The 22,363-nt window shown below is 51.1% G+C and overlaps 1 long non-coding RNA gene across 1 annotated transcript in view; it reads right to left on the bottom strand.

The window, feature by feature from the left end:
* The window catches only part of LOC102374351, an 83,516-nt gene extending 61,645 nt beyond the window's left edge, over nucleotides 1-21,871 (bottom strand). Inside the window, exon 1 of the long non-coding RNA XR_325068.2 lies at nucleotides 21,504-21,871. This is a non-coding gene — a long non-coding RNA (uncharacterized LOC102374351). The remainder of the gene's footprint in view (nucleotides 1-21,503) is intronic.
* Between the last annotated feature and the right edge of the window lie 492 nt (nucleotides 21,872-22,363).

The raw sequence follows: 22,363 nt of genomic DNA, 5'->3' as shown, positions 1-22,363 counted from the left end.
TCCCGGGGATCCTAGCTGGTAGTCCCACATGCCCATGTCTGCATCCAGCAGTTCAGAAAGGCTGTGGTCCCTCCCTACTTGGCTGCAATGCAGTAGGTAGATAAAAGTCATGCTCGAGTGAAGCCTGAACTAGACTTTGCATTACTCTGTTTTCACGGGATTTTCACCTTGCTTGGCATTTTACACCAACTAGCCATCCTATTACAGGTTCTGCTGCAGCTTTGCAGCGCTCTCATATAAGGGACCGAGTGCCAGAGCACTTCAGGACCTGTTCTAGGCTAGCTGTTCTCAACTTTATATATATTATTTAACTCCGAAGCAGCGGTCCTCCACCTTCTGGGGTTGTGCACCTTTAAATGCTGGGTAACTCTACTACTGGGTATCCTATGATGCCGTATTAAGAATAATGAAGAGCAGCCAGTTCCCAGTACAGCCTTGCTAATATACTATATAAAGGAACTGTCTTGTCCTTTCCTTCTGTATATGCTCTCTAGAAATTCACTGTCCCCAGAGGGCTGTGCATTCACCGGTTTGAGACGTATTGCCCTGAAGACGATCTTTGACCACTGGGTTGGGTGTTGGGCTCATGCCGTGCCACGCATAGACAGATGTTCATGCTCACCTACAGGTCCTCCCAGCCTGCAGTGCTCTACTGTGAAGCTGCATGCCAGAGAGCTGCAATATTAGGATCGTCTCACAGGTAAGCTTCAGAAGAAAGTCGCTCGGCATAAGGAAGCTAAAGACTCCATGCATCCTACAGGGCAAAGTGTGTGGAGGCCCTGTTTTCGTGTTAGTCGTTCAGGTCCTTCACCTGGAAGATAGCGATGGCCTAGGAACCGCTAAAAGGAGAAGGGGGAAATGGAGAAATGACCTGGGGTGGTATTTTGGCAGATTCATGGTTAAGAGGTCAACATCCTCGCTCCTTGGAGAAAGCTACAGATTTATCCCGCACGCCGTATGAGTTCTCCCAAGCCTACAGCTCACATTGCGGGTACTTCACAACTGGAACAAGAGACTTGTGATTTTCCTCGTACATGCAAAGGACACCCCCGCCCTTTCACAAATCATTGCAAATTAAATTACCGCTAACCAGTCATACGGGGCTGGGATACCTACACGCTTCTGAAGCAAAAACTTTGACATTTAACACCCTGCAGTAGAGAGCTCTTCCACTCAGCTTTGCTAAGACCTGCCATTTACTATATTCCTTTACAATTAAGTTTACAAGATTTCCAAAGGCATCCATGGCCTCATGCAGCTATCCAAGAACTCACCACATAGCACTGCAGATTCCTTGTGCCTTCAAGTTTTAGGCATGGGAGAGCCTAAAAAAAAAAAAAAAAAAAAAAAGTTTGAGCACTGAAGTCTTGAACACTAAAAAAAAAAAAAAAGTTTCCTGTTGAAAGTTTTATCCCTCAATTGCTCAAGAGCTAAAAATTGCACAAAGCAGTCACTGAAAGGTGTCACAGGAGAGGTAATGGAGAGATTAAGAGCCATTTGTGTACCAAGATTGCATTAAGTTTATTTTAAATAGCTTTGAGAAGATGTTTCTGCATTAAATGAAGACAGATGACAGTTCTGGAGGGAGGCAGGAAGATAGGTGGGTGTCTATTTTAGAAACTTTTAAATAATGACACAGTCTTGAGGCTCGTGTTATGTCTCTCCGTGTTATTCACTTGCCGTGACACTGCCAGGCTTGCCCGCAGGAGGTGGGCTGCTGGTACACGCGCCCACCAGCTGAGTCATAGCCCTCCTCCTATTCCCACGTTGGAGAAGACAACCTTTCCACGGCAGCAGGGACAGATGCTGGTTCTCCCCCACTGCTCCAGGCATGTCAGTCATCACCCGGTTGTCCCCAATGCACAAGTACCCCCACCCTTAGCAAGTTCATGGCCAAGTCCTGGTCATAGACCAAAAGACAGACCCGTCAAGAGGCACAGCAAGTATAGGCACTGGCAGCAGCCGCACCTTGACTTATGCCCTGCAGCCGCCGTGGCATCAGGAAACTCTGGCAAACTTCAGAAGGAGTTATAGCAACTAGAAACAAATGCTCTTCTTCTGCATCCAAAAGCACTTTGTGACTTGTCATGCGCTGGCAAATGGCCAGTTGCTTGGGCTGTGAAAACACCGACCCAGCTTGAACTGAAGACCGTCCCTGCCTCGCTCAGGATCCTTCATCTAGTCGCACGGGGACTGCAGAAAGTCAGCGAAGTGAGGAGACTTGGCTACACGAGAGGTCAGTTGAAGACCTGGGAGCCAACACCCAAATATGCCAAAACCCCAGTCCCGTATCTGAACCATAAGAGCCTACGGCAGCACTTCCACCCTTCCCAGAGCAGGCTTTTTAGCTTCTGGGATCTTGCCAAATAGGCTTTTCTTATCCAAGGAGAGAGGTGGTTTCCTTGGATTGGTGGCACTGGACTTGTTACAAGACCTCCCTTGGCAAGTCCACGTGGCTACAAGCCTCGCTTCTGCTTGAGACCCTTTGTATGCATCCCCCAAGGATAAATCACAAGCTAAAACTAATGGAGGACTCAGTGCAAGCGACTGGGCATGAAAAAGCAGCATCTATGTGTGACAGTCAAGTAGGGCAGAGCAGGTATAAAGCGATCGTTCATGGTGATTAGTCAAGCATTTTGAACAAGGTCTGAACGTAATCCAGGCTGAGATCTACACAGGGACCACCGCGGGGCTTAAAGCCAGCTTTGAACTAGGTTATTGATAAACAGTAGTACCAGGAAAGAGTCTCAGCACAGAAGTCGTGCCAGATGAGAAGAACCTCAGGAGGCATCAATGTAGCCGGCTTCCTCAGACCTTTAGATATACAAGTCAGCAACTGTACCAGCATGATGGACCTCCAGTGCTCCCATCACACCAGCACTGCACCGAGGTGCCCATCCTAGCACTGCCGCTCTGGTGCTTTAATGGAGGGGTACAGGGTGCTCAAGCACTAGTGATGGTCTCTTCATCACCTCTGCAGGTGGGAGGAGAGGAGCCACATCAAGGCACCTCACTTTGAAAGTGTCAGGAGGCCCAGTAAGGCTCCCTACATGCACAGCTTTCGGAGCCATACTTTCTGCCTCCTCCAACCACCTCTGCATTTCTACAAGTCCGCAGCAAGGACCCAATTCTGCACTAATGAAGAGGCAGGAGGGAAGTTAACGTTTCTCTACGCCACGTCCCCCAACACCTCTAGAGTCTGGTGCAATGAGGTCCTTCATCCCCTCCCCTAAGCCCCATTAACAGAGGCTGAATCCCCTCCAAGCATGGCTTCTGCCTCACTCTCACAGGCTACTTAGTCTACTTTGTGCTTCCTAACCTTTAGTGGACACCCCAAAATCTTCAAGGCCGCTAGCAAGAGCCTAGAGCTGTTCACAGCAGGACGCTTGGGCCTTCGTTAGGATCTAGGGTGGACACTAAACAGACAGCCCAGCCCAGCCCAGCCCAGCCCAGCGCTGCAAAGCATGCTGGGAAGCTGGGGGACTCCAATTTAACTTGAACCAGGAAGGAGTCTGGGACAGAAGTTTCATAAACCGGTTTGACCTAAAGCAAAGCAAGGCAAGTCCCGTTTTACACCAAGCAAACAATTTGCTCCTTCCCAGGCCAGACGCTAGACTCAAGGCACTGAAGAAGCCCCAGATTCTGCTACTCCGCACCCACACTTGCAAAAAGTAAATGCAGCTCATACCTTGAGAGCCAACGAAGACGTAATGTGAGCGACATCCAGCTAATCTCCAGCAAATAGGTCTGGAGACGGCCCCAGACTCCCTGCCAGGCCATTGCATGTCAAGATTTGGCTACCATTTTCCAAGAAAGGAACAGCTCACTTAAAGCCTGTTATTGCAAGCGTTGTGCACCAGGGTGTTGGAGGGCACAGCTGGAAACCAGCTTGTTAAGCATTCAGCAGCATTTGGATTATTACCTGCTGTTCAGTTTGTTTTAATCCTTCCAATATTATGGAGGAAGTTTGCTTGCATATATAGAGAGGGCGAGAAAGTGGCCTGTTACCTAGAGGTATAGGTAAGCTTTGAGCTGGCAGTCTCCACCAGTCCATCCTGTGGCTTTGTCTAGGATTTGACATGTGATCTTAGTATCCTGACACAAGAGTCAAAACAAGGATCACCTGCTTTGGCACTTAGCAAATTGGTTGAATTAACGATAGAGTCTCCAAGGCTTTAGCTTAGCTAGTTAGTGCAGCAGGATGGAGACAGCATCCTCCAGAGCCTAGCCTAACATTGCACCAGTTGAACCTGGTCTAGGCAAGGCCTGAAGAGTTGTTTCAGGATAGGACTTCCATGAACACTGACACCTGCAAGATTTTCCATTCTTCTCCCACCCCACCCCAAAAAATGTTAAAAGTCCCCATGAGCAAGCACACAAAACACTGAGAAGCTAGCTAAGAGTCGCCAGGGCATGTGTGACTTTGTTGAAAGGGGACTATCCTATTACAGTCACAAGGTGCTGGGTCAGGATGTGTCCTATGGTCCTTGGCAAGCATTAGACTTTGGAAAGCTGCATCAGTCGGGCACAGAAGAGCTTCCCTGGAGTCAACTATTGGCAGGTTTTGCAACCAAGGGCATTTCAAAAACTCATTTTACTGAGAAACAAAGCCAGGGTTGGTGCAGGCACCAGGATGCTTGGTTTTAACCCCGATCTCCACTCCAAAATCAGGCCAGTTTAGAAAGTATGAGACATGTTTGTTGAGAACTTGAATATAAGTTTCTCCAAGTTAAAAGAAAATCTTTTCTGCCAGCTTTGGGTGCAGCTGGACTTTGTTGGCAAGGAGAGGGGAAGAGGTAATTGCATTCACCAAGAGCCAGTCCAGTTGAAGCCCACTTGCTTTAATTAATCTAGTCGTTGTCAGCAGTCTTGGGAATCCCCACAGCTTTCAGCGCTTGCAATAAGAGCCAGGTGAAAGACTTTGGGCCGTCTCAGAGAAGCGGTCACAGCTCGGCTCTCCTCTCAAAAAGCAGGAGTAGAGGCATTTCCTAGATGCCCACCTGTGAGCCAAACAAGGTCTCACCTTCTCACATGTTGCTCCCACCCCTCCTAGCAGGACCTGCAGGGTCTTCAGGTGTGCAAACCTGTTGTCTACACTGGGTTTTACAGGTAGAGGCAGGAGAAAAAGGACAACCCTCCAATGACAGCTTTGTGGGAGGGAATCACATTCTGGCCAGAGCCTTATCAGCTCATTTGGAGTTACTCCGACTCTGGGTGGAGGGGTTGTAATTGGAAGTCCCTCATTAAAGCAATCAGGATACAACTCCAACACTGTCCGGAGAAGCAGGCTTTGTTAAAGGGAGACGTGTTCCAGCATGGGGCTGTAATGTGAAGAGGCACAAGCACTGCAGCTCACAAGGGGTTAACATCCACACCATCATTAGGAGATTCAAATGAACCTCTGCCTCATTTGGGATGGCCGCCTTCCTCTGCCTCAATCAAGTTAAATAAGTAATTTGAACAGGTGAAGGACATAAACTCCTTGAATCATTAGGAAGACAGATTTCAGACTGGGGCTGGGTGATGAAGGGCTTTTTCTTGCGTAGATGCAAGAAATTCGTACATATTCCAAGTGCAGCAAGATGCTGCAAAGCAGATTTTCCCTCCCCTTCCCCCACCTCAGCTTACCTAAGGTCTAAAGAAACTGGACTAAGGCACATTGAGTTGTGAATGATCTCAAAGAGATCAAGCCATCCTGATCAGGCTGGGGACCCTACTATACCACACAGGCACTCGGGTCCCAGTATCTTTTCAGGAGAGGTCCTTCTCCACCCCCCACTAAGCTATGTGCCAAACTAGTCCAAGTGGCAGAGCCCAGCAGTAGTCAGCACACCCCATCCCAACACAAGAAGGCAAAAAGATGCTCTTAAAAGAGAAGCCAAGACCAATCAGGCCAACATTTCCAGAACAAAGGGAAAGAAAGGCTGCAAGAAAACATTTACAATACAAGTTAGAGCAGTCCTACCAAGGAGTATCCCACCCCCCTGCTTGGCTCCATTTGAAGGTAACATATACAGCCACACTTTTAGATGGTTGCAAACTGGATAATCACTAAATATACAGTCACATGAACACACCTGCCTTCTCCATGGGACCAACAACGCACCCCTGCCATGAGAGAAGATCTTCGACGAGAGGAACAGGAACGTGATATTACTTTTGTCACATCCATTTACAGACTCAGAGATGTGCAAAGCAAGACTAGATCTTACCTGATCAGATGCAAGCGCACACCAGCAATAGGAAGAGAGCCTTTTCCCCTTGCCTAGGTGTCTCCTGTTAAATAATTAGAGGTGCACACCCCTCCTCTAAGAAAGGCTGCTGCTCCCAGAAGTGCTATTGCCTGCTCTGAGGTATCCAAGGCAGACCATCTGCATCCTGGAGTGATGTGGTGATGCAGTCCTGGCTCTATTCCCCGTCTTGTTGGGTGACCTGGGAGAAGCCATCTCGTACCTCTGGCTCCCTCTCCAGCCCTTTCCTCCTTTAGGTTCAGCTCTTTGGGGCAGGGGCCAGCTCTCACTATGGGAGGCTGCAGTGGGGCCTCTAGGAGCTACTATGAATAGATATGACAAGAGCCAGCCAGTGTTTTCATCTTCAAAGGGTTTGAGAGAATGCCCTAGATACTAGACAGTTATCCCAGTTGCTAATTAAATGCCAGCAGGGAAATGAGTTTAGCAGCTTCGGCTCCATCCGTGGTGGGAGACATTGCCAAGTGACAACACCGTCCCCATCCCTCGTGGCTCCTGCTGAGCTGAGACCCGAGGCAGGGCTTGCCAATTATAGCTCTCCCCAGGCCTAGAGGATCGCGCTCAGCCAAGCAACATGAGCAAGCTTGTTCCTACATCTGCGAACTTCTCTTGACGTGCAATTAGCTGGCGCAGTCCAGCTCCCCTCCCCTGACCTGTTCTCATGCATCTTGCCAGAGGGCACGTGGTGGTTTGCAGAAGAGCAGGGGGGATACGGCGAGAGGTCCCATCCCAGGAGACACGAGGATGAGCTGCAGTGAGATGCTGAACCTGCTCTGCCGCACTCCCCTTGCACTCTCCAGGAGTTCACAAATTGCGCTGTGCTTCCTAATGAAATGATAGAGTGAGGTCCTGGAACGAAAGTTACTCCCCTAAACCTGCTGCAGCTCTGAAGGGGCAAAGGAGCATCATCTAGCTGTAACACACACGCGTACAGGTGCCAGTCAGCAACCTCCTGGCCAGCCCGCAACACATGCAGGTGTCACTAGATGTGGCTGAGCTCTGGGAATCCAGTCTGGCAGGATCTGGGGTGACCATCAGCTCCCAGACACCCCCAACTTAGCAAGTGGCTATTGATATTGCCAGTTATTGAAAATCCATCAGGCTCAATTCTGTCTTCAGTGGCCAGGTGGCTGCAGTCCAAGCCTCTGTCTCTGCCAGCCATTAGTGGAGGCAGGGACCTCCAAGAGGAGTTCGCCAGAGTTATTACAAGTCCTGACCATTACCATTCAGGGAACTTAATAATGAACAGACTCCCAGAGAAGGAGGGAGGGATGCCATGCACAGGATGAGCAAAACTGTCAAGAACCTCCAATAAGAAATAAACCTCCGTTGGTTTCAAGGTGACACAAAAGGGATCAACAGACCGGTACATCCCTAGCTGCAATGGCAGATGATTTGAAATCCCTCCTAGATGGGTTGCTTGAGTAACTAGTGACACTGCCCTTTAGTGGTGCAACATGCGGGTCTTACTGCATATACGGCCGGGATAGGTACGAGACCCTGGCATGCGATGGTGATGGAGACCAGCACTTCAGCATCCACCAGCATGTGCAGAATCTCACCTATCATTTCAAAGCAAAACCAAATAGGATCTTCTAGGCAGTGCAGTCCTAGAAATCTGCAAATCGGCTGGAAAGCTAGCACAAAGTTGTACAGACCCTCTCAGTATACCTGAAGGGCACGATAACTCTGAAGCCTAGTGACAACAATTACAATATGAATACAGCAACCATTCAACTGCAGATGCTGTTAGCCGGAGATGATGGGAAGCATCTGAGCACATCGCCAGCAAAGTTTTGAGCCATGGTGCTCACCCCCACCTTCTTTGACAAGGAAGGGTTGTGGGGATAGATTCAATTCCCATCTCATGTGCAGCAGTATAAATGATTGCCATCATCTAATTTAGTTAGATATTTGCATTTATGGCAGATACAGACCTAGAAGGATGGAGGGACACCGATGTCACAGCTGTATTGGGATTACATGACACCGATAAAGGCTGCTACGATATAATCGCTATGTCTGCATGCTCCTGTAGCAAGGAGAGTACAATGAAACCTTTGACCTGTTTTACTCAGGGGCCAGCTCACAGTCATTTCAGCAAATGTGTGTATTATTCCAAGAGCAGCCAGGTGTAGCAGCTACATCATGCCGGATGACGTGCCCTCCTGAGTGACCCCCATGCCCCTTTAAAATGGTTACAAGGGACACATGTCCATAGCCAGAGCTAGGCTGCAACAGCTGCAATCAGTATTATTTAATATATCAATCCAGCGGTTACCTCTGTCCATCCCAGTACATGATAAAGCGGAGGAAAGGCAGAAGGAGGAACAGGGCAGAGCCAGGACCAGAAGCAAAGGAGCCTTGCCTTGCCTGGTGCCTTGCTTATTCTGCAGCATCCTCTTATTCATCCTCTTCCTGATGTTGAAGCCAAGAAAGTACGGCTGCAGAACAGCCGTGCTTCGCCTCGAGACCGCTCCCCCGCTGGCACCGAGCTGGGGCCTGGCACGCAGGTGGAGGGAAATGGGTTTGTACGAGCTAATAAGGAAGTCTGTAACCTTATTTAAAAGTCACTTTTGCTCGTAATCAGAGGCACTTACCCCCTCAGATACATCATTTGCCTCGTATCAGGTTTATTACTAGTAATAACTCTCGTAAATTCCTCAACAGATGGAAATTTTATTTGACTAATCATTGCCGTTTGACTTACTGTCGAGCGGCGTTCGGCACTGCAGGACGGGGAGGCTCCTGCCGACCTCGGGGAGGAGGATGAGGAGGGGAGGGGAGCTGGAAGTGCAGCCTGTATGGCAAAGGCACCTTGGGGATGCGTGGACTTGGGAGCCATTTCTTTGCCTTCCTGCTCCCAGACCTGCAAACCATCTCCGGCAGGTGCGATCGCTGCTGGTCGGTTCTTGGTGTCCTAATCCCCGCAGAGTTTCGGCGACCCAGCTCTGCTCTGCATGCTAATGGCACTGCAGTGCTTGATTGGGTGAATTCCCCGTGGATTCCCCAGCAGATAACTTCACTTGCTTCCTATTTAAAGGAGATGCAATGGTGCTCGCCAGGCATCTCTCTCTGCAGAGTGCTAGGAGCACTCTGCCAAAAAAAGCAATGACATCTGTCTCCAGAGAGAGCTCCTTTCAGCTTCGCTGCTGGAGGGAACATGGCACCTAGCGGTCCATTGTCAGGACAAATCCAGGGTTTGAATCTATTCCTGAACTCCCCCTTCCCCAAATTCAACTGGCAAGACTCTGAACTTGCCCCCTCCCCGCACTACAGAAAGGATGTGCACAAATCGGAGAGCCCAGCGGAGGGCAATGACAATGGTTCATGGGCTGCGGGGGCAGGACTGACGAGGAGAGGTTGGGAGAATTGGGCTGATTTAGTCTGCAGAAGACAAGACCGAGGGGGGATTGAACGGCAGCCTTTTCGGTACTGTGAAGCTGACCCAAATGACCGTCCTACAGGGTTGCAGGGCTCTAGTGGGTCCTGCGATATTTGGTGCAAGGGTTACATTTCCCAGCCCCTGTCAAAGCATGGAGCCGGAGGGGGGAAGCATCATCACTGCACATCTGGGGGAACTGGGGGGTTACTACGCCGGCTCGCTGTCACTGTGCCGACTGCAGGAGTGTGTTTGTAGCCTGGAAGCAAGGAAGCCATATGGCAGCCACAGCAGAGATGCCTCCTGCTGGGATCCCCTGGATGGGTTTGCGTGCTGAGCAGCAGAGACGAGAGCTGCTTGGCTCCTTGGGCTGGTGGTTGCCTAAGGAAAGGGTGGAAGAGCCCTGGAGAAGGACAAGTAGTGCTACATTGCCTGGGGTCTTTGGAAATAACCATGTGGCTCTACCTGCTCTAGATACCACTTTCTCCCTCTCTCCTTTCTTGTTTCCCCATTCTCTCTGTTCCCATTCTCTTTCTTACCTTCCTTTGTACATGCTCTCAGGCACCAGGTCGCCATCCCCTAACCACTTTTCGGCCTCCCTTTACCCAAACGCTGCACGGGATCACTTCACTGTCCCTTTCCACCTTTTCACCTTCCCTCCTGTCTTGCCATCCACTCCCCAACAAGGAGCATGCCACCCGTTTGGTCTCACAAGAGACCAACTATCGTACTAACATCTCCTGTACCTCCCGAGTGGCCCCTGGAACAAGACCGAGGCATGCCAGTCCTTTAGACGGCTGTGGAAATCTCAGCTCACGTCCCTACACTGCTCGACATAGCGGTGGCTGGAGTTACGGGGCGCTTTGCTCCGGGATGCGGCTGCAAGGTCAAAACGCTGCAACCCTGAGCAGATAGGATCATGGATGAGAGCTGTATTGGATGCGATATCGTCTCCCCTTTGGACTCTCCTGCCCCATGCATTTCCATGGGTGGAAAAGCCGGTCGGTGGACACTAGCCTAGAATTAAAGGAACAAAAATTCAACTCCACATCACTGGAGCTCTCCGAGCCTCGGTTCCCCACCTGCGATGCAGCGAAGACCTCCTCTGCGGGGTGGTGCAGGGACAAATGTGGTGTTTGTGTTATAGGGACAAACGTGTTATAGGATGCCGGGAGCCCACAGTGATAGGAGACGAGCAAATCCCTTAGGCGGGCAACTTTGCCCCGCTCTTGCTGAAGGCCCTGCCATAATGAGAAAGACTTGCTCCGATTTCTGCACGAGCCCATCTCAGCAACTATTAACAAGACTGCCTTTAATTGCCAGTTTGTTAGCGTAGTTATTGACCACATTTCCTGGGTAATAATGAGCTAAAATAATATGGTGCCTTTCAATCAGGGACCGAATTGCGAGTTATACCAGCAGCATTTCAAGAATAATTAGAAGCAGCCTGCTGCTGCCTTTTGTTCTCAAATGGGACCACAGAGGACACAGGCAGGACCTGCTTTTTTCTGCTACCCCTGCCAACGCTGTCCTGTCCATCCAGGCACCCATCAGAGAGCCCAGCAACTGTTATTCCCCGTCTGGTGAAACTAAGACACCGGACATTACGACAGCTGAGGATGCCCAAAGCAGCCCCAGGAGGTAAATCCAGATCCCCAGGATCTCACCCCAGGGACTGCAACCCTGTTGGGACATCATTCGCAAACCAGCCCTGAAGTCCTGGCCATTCAGAAGACAGACTGAGCACAGACCCCAAACTGAACGAAACTTGGCTCACAACCCATCACAGTGAAAACCTCCCCAGTTTTGATTTAGTCCTGTGTCTAATTAATAGACCCGACCCTCAACGGGTATAAATTGACCTCACTCCATTGACCTCGACTGAGCTACAAGGCTTTACCCACAACTTTGGATGTGATCCACGATACTGCTCAATTCAATCCATTTCTAGGCCTGCTACGGTGTCTCAGGAAAACGTGCTCAATTAACATTGCATCGACTTCAGCATAATCAAGGATCAAAGTAAACAGTGGCAAATGCTCAGCAACCTCTAGTCAAAACCTTTCATGTTTCAGTGAAACAGGAGCAAGAGGGGGAATTTTACATAACTAATGGTAGGACTGGAAAAAGGAGTTTTCAGACATCAACGAAATTGTGAATTCTGACCCTCAGAAAAGGGCCCAAGGGGGGAAACGCTGGAAGGAAATATCCTGGAGGAAATATCCAGAATCCTATTTTTCCTGTTCAGTGGAGGATGGGGAGAAGAGAGCCCAGAGAGACACCGAAATACTCAATGCACGACATTTCCTAAATCAGTGGTCTTCGACCTGTGGTCTGCAGACTCCTGGGGGTCTCCAGGCTATGTCTAAGGGGTCTGCAAAGATCAATCAGGAGTATGCGAATCCCCATACCTACAATTGAAAGGGGTCCCCACCTCCATTCAACATTTCCAAAGGGGTCTGCAAGTGAAAAAAGGTTGCAAACCTCTTTTCCGAACTGAAGTAGCAATCCACCGACCACATCCTACCCAATGTTATCACCATCTTTTTGGGGCTAAGTCCTCAGAGGGTGCTGAGAACTGCAGTTTTCCCTGGGGCAGTCTCAGAGAGAGAAGGGAAGTCGAGAAGCTACTTGCAAGGGATGAGGAAGCAGCAGAAAAGAAACGACATCTCCTAGCATCCTGGGAGACTTCATAGTTCTTCGTGCCAAATGATGCATCCCAAGTGGTGGTCCCAGGGTCACATCCTGCTCTCAGCTACACCAGCAGGGATCCAGAGTAACGGCAATGCCGCCAGAGGAGCTACTCCAGATGGATTGTGCACAGAGTTCAGAATTGGTCCCCGTATAATCCTCCTCGCAACTGCTTATCCTCAAAGTGGGGAATTGGGAAAGCTTTTAAATTATTGATGTCACAACTTTTTCAACCTGTTCCATGAATTTTGTATGAGTGTTATTTGAATACAGAGTGTGTTGTTGAAGCAACGGACGCTAAGTAGCATGTGTTGTGGCGGTGTTATAATATATGCAAGGAGGCAGATCTTCAGCTGATGTAAACGGGCATGCATAAATTGGCTCTAGTTGAGCCATGTCGCTTTATGCCTGCTGAAGAGTTGGCCCAATGTTTCGTGTGCTGGACCCATGCTCTGAAGGAGTGCTACTGAAGCCACAGGCATCACTCTGGATTTACGCCTGTTCCACTGTGCTATTCAGCTCTATAGCGAAAGAGCAAACTTGGGAAAACAGCCATTATAATTTGTGCAAATGCATGGGGAAATTTTATAGAGGCTTTCTAACATACCTCCAACCCCACAAGGTGTAATTCTTCAACTCCTGGCACCTTTGTGGCCGTTTACAGCCATGCAAAAGGCAGCCCGTTGGAGCCAGGAGCTGTAAAAGCAGCTGCTGGCCTGTAGGACAACTTGGGGCTGGGGCAGTGAAACCAGGAGAGGTCGGACCTTTTCCATGAGTGCTGTGCTAAGAGGGAAAGCCGAGCAGTGCTACGGAGGGAAGGGTGGGCCAGTCATTAGGAGGCTAGGGGGTCCAGTCCTTTGACTGTAGAGCAGATGTGCAGCACTTCACTGCATTGCAGGATGCATGCAAAAATGCATCCTATGTGACTGATGCGGCCATGCATGTACCATGATCTAATAGGGCCCTTCCAACCCCTAGAAATGTATAGAAAGCCCCAAATTGTGGACTCATTGGGAACCTAGGACTCTTGGCGAGTCCTCATTCCCTCAGACAGCCCACAATATGAAAATCTCCCCCTACACTAGAAACACAAGTGCCCCAGCTCTGTGCCCATGCCCCGGGAAGCCCAGGGTGTGAGCATGCTGTGCACCAGATGCTAAGCACTGCTGCCATCGTGGGTTAACCCGGGTCTCCAGCCCTCAAGGAAGAGGTTTAACTGCGAGACTCGAGGAAGAGGTTTAACTGTGAGACACGTGCTTGGGAACATGCTGCCCGACCGCTGTGAGAGTGCAGGTCCCTGCTATTTTCTCCATCATTGGCTTGTGCCGCTTTTGGTCTCTGAACCTTTGTCGGTTTTTGTTGTTCGTAATTTTTTTTTTTTTTTTTTTTTTTTAAGAACCAAATTAGATTAATCCCTCTCTAAATTAATTTGGGGGGTGGTGTGGAAACCTGATCGGCTGCTTGGCAGCTCTAAGAGCTTTCCAAAGATGAAGGGAAAGGAACAAGGGCTCTCGGATTAGTTGATCTCCTCGGCTTTTTTGTGCACAGAGCGCGCGTGTGTGTGTGTGTGTGTCGCCCCACATGAGTGTGTATTTGTAGGTGTGTGTCTATGCCCATAAGCACGTGCATATGTAAATGCTGAGTGGGTGGGTGAAGGTATATGCATGGATAAGAAATGAATATTCATGACTGGGGGGGTACACATGTATGCATATGATTATGCAAGGGTGTGTGCATATGTGCACATGCCAAGATGCATAATGAAAGTGCACACTGGTGCATGCGTATGTGCATATGATTATGTAAATTAGACCCGATCCTAATTCAGTTCGTAGCAAAAGAGCAATAGTGGGAACTGGACTTGTTGAAACACAAACTCCCCCTGATCCTAGTTCATAGGGTCTAAATTGTGTGCGGACTGACGTCTGCGCACCCAAGGACTTCATGGGGGATGCCCTCATTGCAGGATTTGACCCTGCAGATGCCAGAGAGGCAGAAGCGTGGGCAAAGGCAAGACAGCTCTGCGGGCTCTAACCTCCCCCTGAGCCAGCCTGTCCGGACTAGCCAAAACCCAGGGACCATCTCAGACACGGAGTGCTTTAATGATATATTTTGGGTTTACAGTAAGGAGGCAGCTCCCGGTCTGAACCACCTTCGTCCCCTGGTCTTACATTCCCGGAGGCATTGCACATTGCACAGCGCATTGCATAGCGCGGCCGAGCCAGAACATGCTCAGCTGAGGGCGGGAGGACTGCCATCTCTCTCCCAGTGGATCAAGCATGCCTGGCTGGGCACACCCTGGAAACTGTGCAGATAATGAAAGTGGTGCGTGGAAGAGGCCGAGAGCAACTAAGAACAGGCCTTTCCCCTTGTCGAGCGAGGATTCTCGTAATCCGTCTTTATGGTGAAAGATGGGCTCGTTTGCGGGTTAACGCTCCAGCAAACTGTCCATTGTGCTGTGAAATGACAGGTTTTAAAGGTCTTGTTTTTTTTGTGGTAAATAAGGGTTTATAGCAAATCCGCTGCTGGGTTTGCTGCTCCCAGCAGCGAGAGCGCGTCAGCAGCAGCAGTGGATTAGGAGGCTCGAGTCTGAGCCCTCCGCCCAAACCGCTCCGTACACAACCAACTTCTCTTAGCGCTGGAGGACATTTCTGCTCCCGCCCGGGCCCACGGAGTAGCTATTTCCCAGGTGAAGGGAAGCCGGCCGTGCTAAGAGTCCAGCTTGACTTCCTGGGGCTCCATGGTGCAGGGGGGGGCCTCCAGGCCTGTTTGCATCAGCAACCCCAATTACCCTCCTCCTAGTCGTGCATTTAAACCAGGCATATGCATCTTCAAATTACAAGCACCCGGCTGGCCCATGCGTACCCAAATGCAGATGAGCGAGCAATTGTGAGCTAGAAGGTGTCATGAGGATCACCTTGTCCGATTTCAATGCACACAAACGCATGCTGCATTTTCAATTCTAACGGCGGGATTCAAACCCAGGGCACTTTGGCTTTCTAGCAAGATGCTGCCCACTCCCCTGCCACTCATGACCTGGGGGTCCCTTTAAGGCACAAAAGGACCGATTCCTATCGACCCCGAAGTCCCTGCCCTTCATTTTGGCACTGGCAAGGGGCTGCGAGAGGCGCGGGTGCAGATTTCAGCTGGACGTATTGTTGTGCATACACAGACTGCTCTCAAGTCCTTCCATAGGAGGACACTATAAGTCTCAAAGAGAAAAGACGGACATTCCCCTTCTTTGTGCTTATTCTGCCCTCTCTGCAAAACCCAACGAGCTTCATTCACCCACCTTCCTTACACTAATAGCAGTAGTGAAAGAAATGCCCATGCTGCACTGATGGCTTTGAGACATGCTGGGCTCCAAAGAACTAGAGGCCAAGCCTGGGAGCCCTGCTCTAGTCAAACTAGGGATGCTTCAGGTCCACAGCTACTGAGCAGAGAGAAGGCCCTGGACTTCCCTGATGCCCACAAAGCCAAGGGCAGGAGGGATTTCAGGGAGTGTCATTTCTTTCTATGTGCAGCAGGAAGGCAAACAGCAGAGGGGCTGGGGAAGGTGCTTTCAGGGGCTGCACTGTAAAGCAGAAAGGGATTTAAATCAATGTTCAATCCCAGGCACAGGGCCAACAGAAAGCTTATGCATTGCTCAAGTCCCAGTAAGGTTTTAAGTGGGACGTTGGCAGCTCCTAGACCCCGCACGGTGCATTGCTCTCATCAGGAATTTCAACCAGCTCCCGCGCTCGGTGATTTCCAAGCCGAATACTTGCATTCTGCCTCCTTAAACTCCAGCAGGTTCACCGGGAAGCAATGGGCCAAATCTCAGTGCAACTCTGTTGGGGGGTTGGTTTTCCCCAGCTGATCACCTGGCTCATCTTCTCTTCCTCTTTGCCCTGCCCTGCTAAACACCCTGGGGAGGCAGCGCTGCAAGACCCCTCTCAGTCCAGTCCTCTGCCTAACGGCCAGGTTTGGACGCGTGCAGGGTGGGAGCAGACAGGACCAGTTTCTCAGTGATGCTGTTGGGCTACATAGGACACTGGTAGAGTCAGTTCCTTCGAGTGCAGGACAAGAATCTCTATTAGGAAACAGGGCCGACAGAAAGCTTACGCATTGCTCGAGTCCCAGTAAGGTTTGAAGCGGGACTTTGATCTCTACAAGGAAAGCCGACGCTCGAGTATAGACCCGGCCTCACAATCTCCATGGCCAAGAGAGACAAAGGATGGGACAGGGAAACTGAGGCACAGTGCCAGGGTGGGGTGGCTCACCTGACACCGCCCAGCAGGCTAGTGGCAGCAGGGGCAGGCTCTTCCCCACGCGCAGACTCAGCTCTCTGCTTAGTGGATGCAACAACAACAACAAAAAATCCAAATCACTGCCCGCACTGATACGACTTCAAAAGCAGCACGGAGCTGCTGACTGATAAAGACATTGTAAAGCACAGAAAATGGATTCAGTCAGGGGACATAAATACAACCTGTCAGCAGAGGCTCTGGCCAGACGCTGACTTACTGACTGAACTCAATTGGGTTTTATTTCCTTGCAACATCCGTGCGGCTTATTTGTTAGCGGCTCCAAAGCGTTTGGAAGCCGTGACGTTCCCTTTTGGATTCTTTCCCCTCCCGGGCCTCATCCTCAGCTGGCATAAAACAGCCTGGCTCTACTGAGGCCCTACCTGGATTTGTGCCAGCGAGGGACCCGGCTGCTTGCTTCCGAGGCAGCATGAATAGCACCCGTGCAAAGCCATTCTCTGCAGAGAAAGGAAACACGGAGAAGCCATTTTGCAGAAGAAAAGCATCCTGGTTAATACCCGTTTGGAAGCCGAGCCGAAGCAAAAGGCTGGGACCGACACTCAGGCCACCACCGACGCTTCAAAGGGGAGCAGGATTTGGCCCCTCCAGTCATTTTTCTGCTGGACTGTGCAATAGTCATACTTCTTCTGATATTGTATAAGAGCCTTATGGGCCAGGCCCGTGGTGCAAGCAGAGGGCCAACACCCAGCCTGTGCCCCAAATAATGTGCTTCTTTTGGCATTTCCAACACATTCACCCCACACTCCCTGCAGCCGTGGTCTGGCCCCGGCCAGGTGTCGAAGTCAGCGTGCCCCTCCGCGCACACACATTGCCTCTTCGTGCCCCCATGCCGCATAAGCCTTACAGCCCTGAACAGCTGCTCCGAGCCCGGGGGGCTGCCCCGGCTAACCCCAATGCACCCCAGGCGATAAAGTCCATCCAAGCGCCGCACGTCGGTAGCCAACAAGTCCTACCGGAGAATGCCGTGCGTGTGAGCTGCCCTTGCCCGACACAGATGGCATTTGAGATCATCCTCAGCGAGAGATTCGGTGCGACAGCCTCATCGCATTGTCTATTCACCCGTGCAGAGGTTAGCAAAGCGTCAGCAGACGACTGCAGGAGGAATCAGCTGCCTGCCTAATTAATCCCCGAACCCAAAGAGGAAACTTGTGCATCACCTCTGCACGCCCGGCCAGCCACCACCTGCTCTCTTACCCGCTCCTCACACTCCTCTTGGAGGTTTGTCCCTCCACCCTCATCAGAGTATCCCAGGGCCTTCTATGCGGTCAAGAGCCATAGTGACATCCCGAAGAGAGGGCTTGATCTTCTCCCCGTCGGAGGTCAAAATCTGGATCACGCTCAGATTTGGTTGGGATTTTTAGAGGAACCGGGAGTGCCTGGAAAGGTTTGGGAAACAGATTCATAGAAAAAAAGGTGCGAGACCGGAGCTCCTGTGCAACCTCCATGTAGAAGGATAATATTTTTAGGGACTGATGCAAAACCCCATTGATGTCGAGGAGAGACCAGGCCAAAGGCGTAGAGAGGAGAAGTCATGTGCAGAAGACCCAGCACAACACGGATGCTCCAAGGCAAGAACAACCATAAAGCACCAGAACCATCCCAGTAAAACCACCCTGGCTCTGGCAGGCCCCACAGCCTGGGAGGGGGGGTGGGGGGGGGGGGGGGGGGAAAAACAGCCAGCTTTGCCTATCTGGAGCACAGGGCAATGCCAATGTAACCCGGGCGGTACTCCAACTTCACTCACCCTAAGCCATCCCAGCTGGGATTTGAACTCAGATCTCCCATCTGATGGGCAGAAACACTACCCCACAGACACCAGTGCTGGTCCCGCTCCCCACTGCTAGGGGTCTTGACCCTCTGGGAGCCCCTGCCTCACATCACGCTTCCTGGCCTCTTGCTGGAGGCAGAGCTGGGAACCTCCTCGCTGGATCTGGGGAGCCTCTCCTGCTGGCCACAGCCTCTCGTAGGGGATCCTGGAGCCTCTCCGAGGAAAGGGAATCCCAAGCCCTCCAATCATCTTTTACCTTTTCAAAACCCACTAGCCCGAGATGCCAAGAAGCTGGGAGCCTGTCCCCCACCTGGTGCTGGGGGGCTTGGAGATGGCCCCGAAGCCTGGCTCGGCGGGTTGGGACAAGGTGCCCCCTCACCGCGCCGCTCTGTCAGCGTGCTCAAAATGCAAAACGATGCCAAATGGGATAGGTAAAGAAAGACTAATTGCAAAACTAAACCAAAACCCCATTAAAGAGGAATTTATCATTTTAATTAAGGTCTAATCAGAGCAAGTTGACACTCCAGAGGGAGCGCATCAATCACGGCGTCGGAATCGCTTCAGAGAAAAGGAAGGGAGGGGACACGAGAGAGAGCAAAGGCACGAGGCGAGTCCTTCAGCTCTGCCCCCCCCCAGGGCCTGGATCCACTCATCCTGGAGGATCCTCCTAGGATCCCTTGGGGAAACCAGCCACAGCACCTGCAGCTCAGGACGCATCACATGCCCCATTCACAGATGCATCCACGAAACAGGTGACTTTGCTATGGAGCAACTCTAGTTCAGGCTGCGGACATGCGAGTATTCAGCCCATGACGGCCCTGATGCATGACCGGGGACCAAGAGGGAGGATGTGTTGGATTGGAGCCCAATTAGTCATTTCTTACTTCTTCTGGCCACCATCACAGCAACTTCCCTCCTCGTTTCCCTTCGCTCACCCAGCACCCGCTTCCTTCCCATGCCAGGCGGCACAGTCGCCCACCGCCGAGACGAGATCCTCCTCCGTGGCTCCTGCGGTAGAACAGGCTCCCTGCATCTTCTCACCTTGTCACTTTGGGGACTGAAAATACCCTATTGCTTCTCTCCCTCTGTGCTGTCATTTACTATGGACTGCAACTGCAGCTGTCCCCATTTCACCCTGCAAAGCATTATAGGCGAAAGTTTGGCTGGGTGGCTCCAAGGTCAAGAAGGACCTGCCATATTTTGGTGGAGAGCGCCCAAAGTGTTAGGTACCGACCCTACCAGCCAACAAGAAGATTTTCTGCAGAAAGGCAAGGGGCGGCAGGAGGGAACTAGGAGGGTGGGGGAAGAAAAGTCCGAAGATAATCATTTCCCCTTCTCTGCAAATTAAAGTCACCATCCGAGACCTGCTTGCTTTCTGATAAAGAAACCTCCCCCTCCCTCCACACCGGAGACTGCAATGCATGTGGCACCACCCGGCGAGGTGAGATAAGGTTATTAATTCGCAGATCAAGCTATATTAAATGGAGCTGTAATTGCAATCAAATGATGTGGTAGGAAAACACAGTTGGGCTATGACAGGGGCACACTCCTATGGCCCATGTTATGCTGGGCTGTGCATGGTGGCAAGGGCCCGCAGTGGGCTGGGAAGGGAAATCATGGGAGCTGTCTTGTTGAAAGGAGGCTCAGTGCCGCTCAGCTCTTTCTGCTGGGGCCTTTAGTGCAGAGGGGTCACTTGGGTTTGCTCCCCAGGCTAGAAATTATTCCTAGAGACCAGATGCAGCAAGATGTGGAGGAATCAAGGATGCCACCTCGGTTGCTGCAGCGGTGTAATTTCAACAGACGTACGCAGAGTCTCCCCAGGGGAGAAGAGCTGCCCGCCCCGTCTTAACTATTGGATACAGACTGGCTTGCAAACCCACTTCATCAATAAGCAGTGCCTGCCCCTCCTTTGTCCTGGGATCTGGATTTCCCCAGGGGGGAGATGACACGACCAAAAGAAAGGGAGTCAGCTTTGAAGCAGGCTCTGCTGCAAGAGGGGCCTGCATCTAAGGGCTGAGAATCGATCCCGTCACTCCAGCTGAGTGTATCAATCTCCCAATACACCAGGAGCTGCAGCTCCATTGATTGAAAATTGCAGTGTGTGTAATTAAGCGCGGTGCTTGCAGCGCATCCGCATACCCCTCCAGTGTGAGCACCCAGCCCTAGCCCGCGCGCTCTGCCCAGCTTGCTCCAAACAGGCAGGCTGTGCAGGTGAGCAGTGGGCAGCCCCAGGACTGCAAAGGCAAAGGTAAAGCCCATAAAGCTGTGGGAAGCACCAAGAAGGGGGAAAGGCATCCCTATAGATCTATGGGGACATGCATCACACAGCATGTTATACTGTAAATCAAGGTGCGTGTATACATGTCCAGGCATATCTATATATCTTTAATAGATAGATAGATAGATAGATAGATAGATAGATATGCATGTAGATATGCACTATATATGCATATATACATTAGAGGCTATAGATCAATATCTAATACACACACACACACACACACACATAGATATATCTATCTATCTAGAGATGGGGAGAGAGAGACATATGGCAAGCGTGTACTTATTACACACATGGTCTCATATGCAGGCAAATGTGCATACCCACTCCAATATTATAAATGCTTGTGCACACACACACACATTATATGCCTGTACCAACATCGTGCTATGCCAGAGACCGCACATACATGCACCCTTGCACGTGTGCATAAAACATGCCCAGCTTTAGGCTTCCCTATCCAGTCCCATGCAAGCCCCAGGCCCATGCGCACGCGCCTCCATCCGTGTCTGCTCTGCTGCAGATGGGGCCGGCTGCTGTGCTGCGTTTAACTTGTCAGGAGATGTTACAAGGGGCACTTAACGAAGACAAAGGCCCACGTCAAGAGCTCCGGGAACACAATCCGTTTCCAGAGCGGGTGCCCACACTTTCCATGAATGACACTGTAAACAAATCAATGGACAGGCTGATTTACACTCACTCCCCCCTCCTCCGAAAGACTCCTCCTGAGGATGTCAGGGCTGAAGCCATCCATCTCAACTCCCCATCTAAGCCCCTGTGCATTTGCAGGGCTTCACACCCATGTGCCCAGTGCTCGAATACTCACCATCCAGCAGGCACGAGGCAGGAGCCTCCCAAATCCAGAGTCCGTCCCGCAGCACGAGGGCGCACCGGAGGAAGGAGAAGCCTCTGGAACAGGGGAAATCTCCCTCCATCTCTGTGCCTGAGCCTTTTGGAGGGGAGGCGGCTGCCCTGCAACGTGTGGTACTCTCCACGCACCCTGCCACGGGGGCTGCCTGCGCGTGGTCCATGGAGCCTCGCTCTCTCTCAAGGCAGCGCAGAAAGCATGAGCCACCATGCAAAGAGGCTAAGAGGAAGAAGAGATGGCAGTACAGACCGTCTTCCCCAGTGGTGAGAGCCTAGAGTCACAAACAAGGCCTGGGGCCACTGGCCAGAGCCAGGACCCTGCTTAGAGAAAGCCCTCATAGAAAGCAGGGTGTCAGTTAGCACAGCTGGGCTTAATTAGTGCAGCCCCACCCAGCACTAATCAGGGCACCTGGCTCCTAGAGGGCCTGGCCAGGCCCCCTCCTTTAACACCTTCCGCTAGGAAAACCAGCTCAGTTGATGCTGGATATTGAGGAGCTCTGGGTTCAAATCCTGCCTGCCATGTGCACCCCAAACTTACTCAGTCCATCGCAATTACATGGAGGCACCTAAATCCCTTTGAAGCCAGCCAAATCCATGCACCGGGTCCCTAAGGAAACAGCCTGAGCTTTAGGGGTGCCAGCAGGCACCCTCCCCCACAACTATCCCCGCACCTTACAAAAACCAGAGCTTTTGTTTTCAGGCTTAAATATGAACATAGAAGGCTAACACTAAAGCCTCATGTCTGATGGCATTGGCAACTCACATTAGGAGCATCCAATATTAGAGAAAAGTACCCCGAGATCCTTTTATGCACGGTGC

Source organism: Alligator sinensis, unplaced genomic scaffold (genome assembly GCF_000455745.1).
Source record: "Alligator sinensis unplaced genomic scaffold, ASM45574v1 scaffold1782_1, whole genome shotgun sequence".
Classification (NCBI taxonomy): Eukaryota; Metazoa; Chordata; order Crocodylia; family Alligatoridae; genus Alligator; species Alligator sinensis.
Note: the sequence above shows the minus strand (reverse complement) of the source record. Positions and strands in the feature narration are given on the sequence as shown.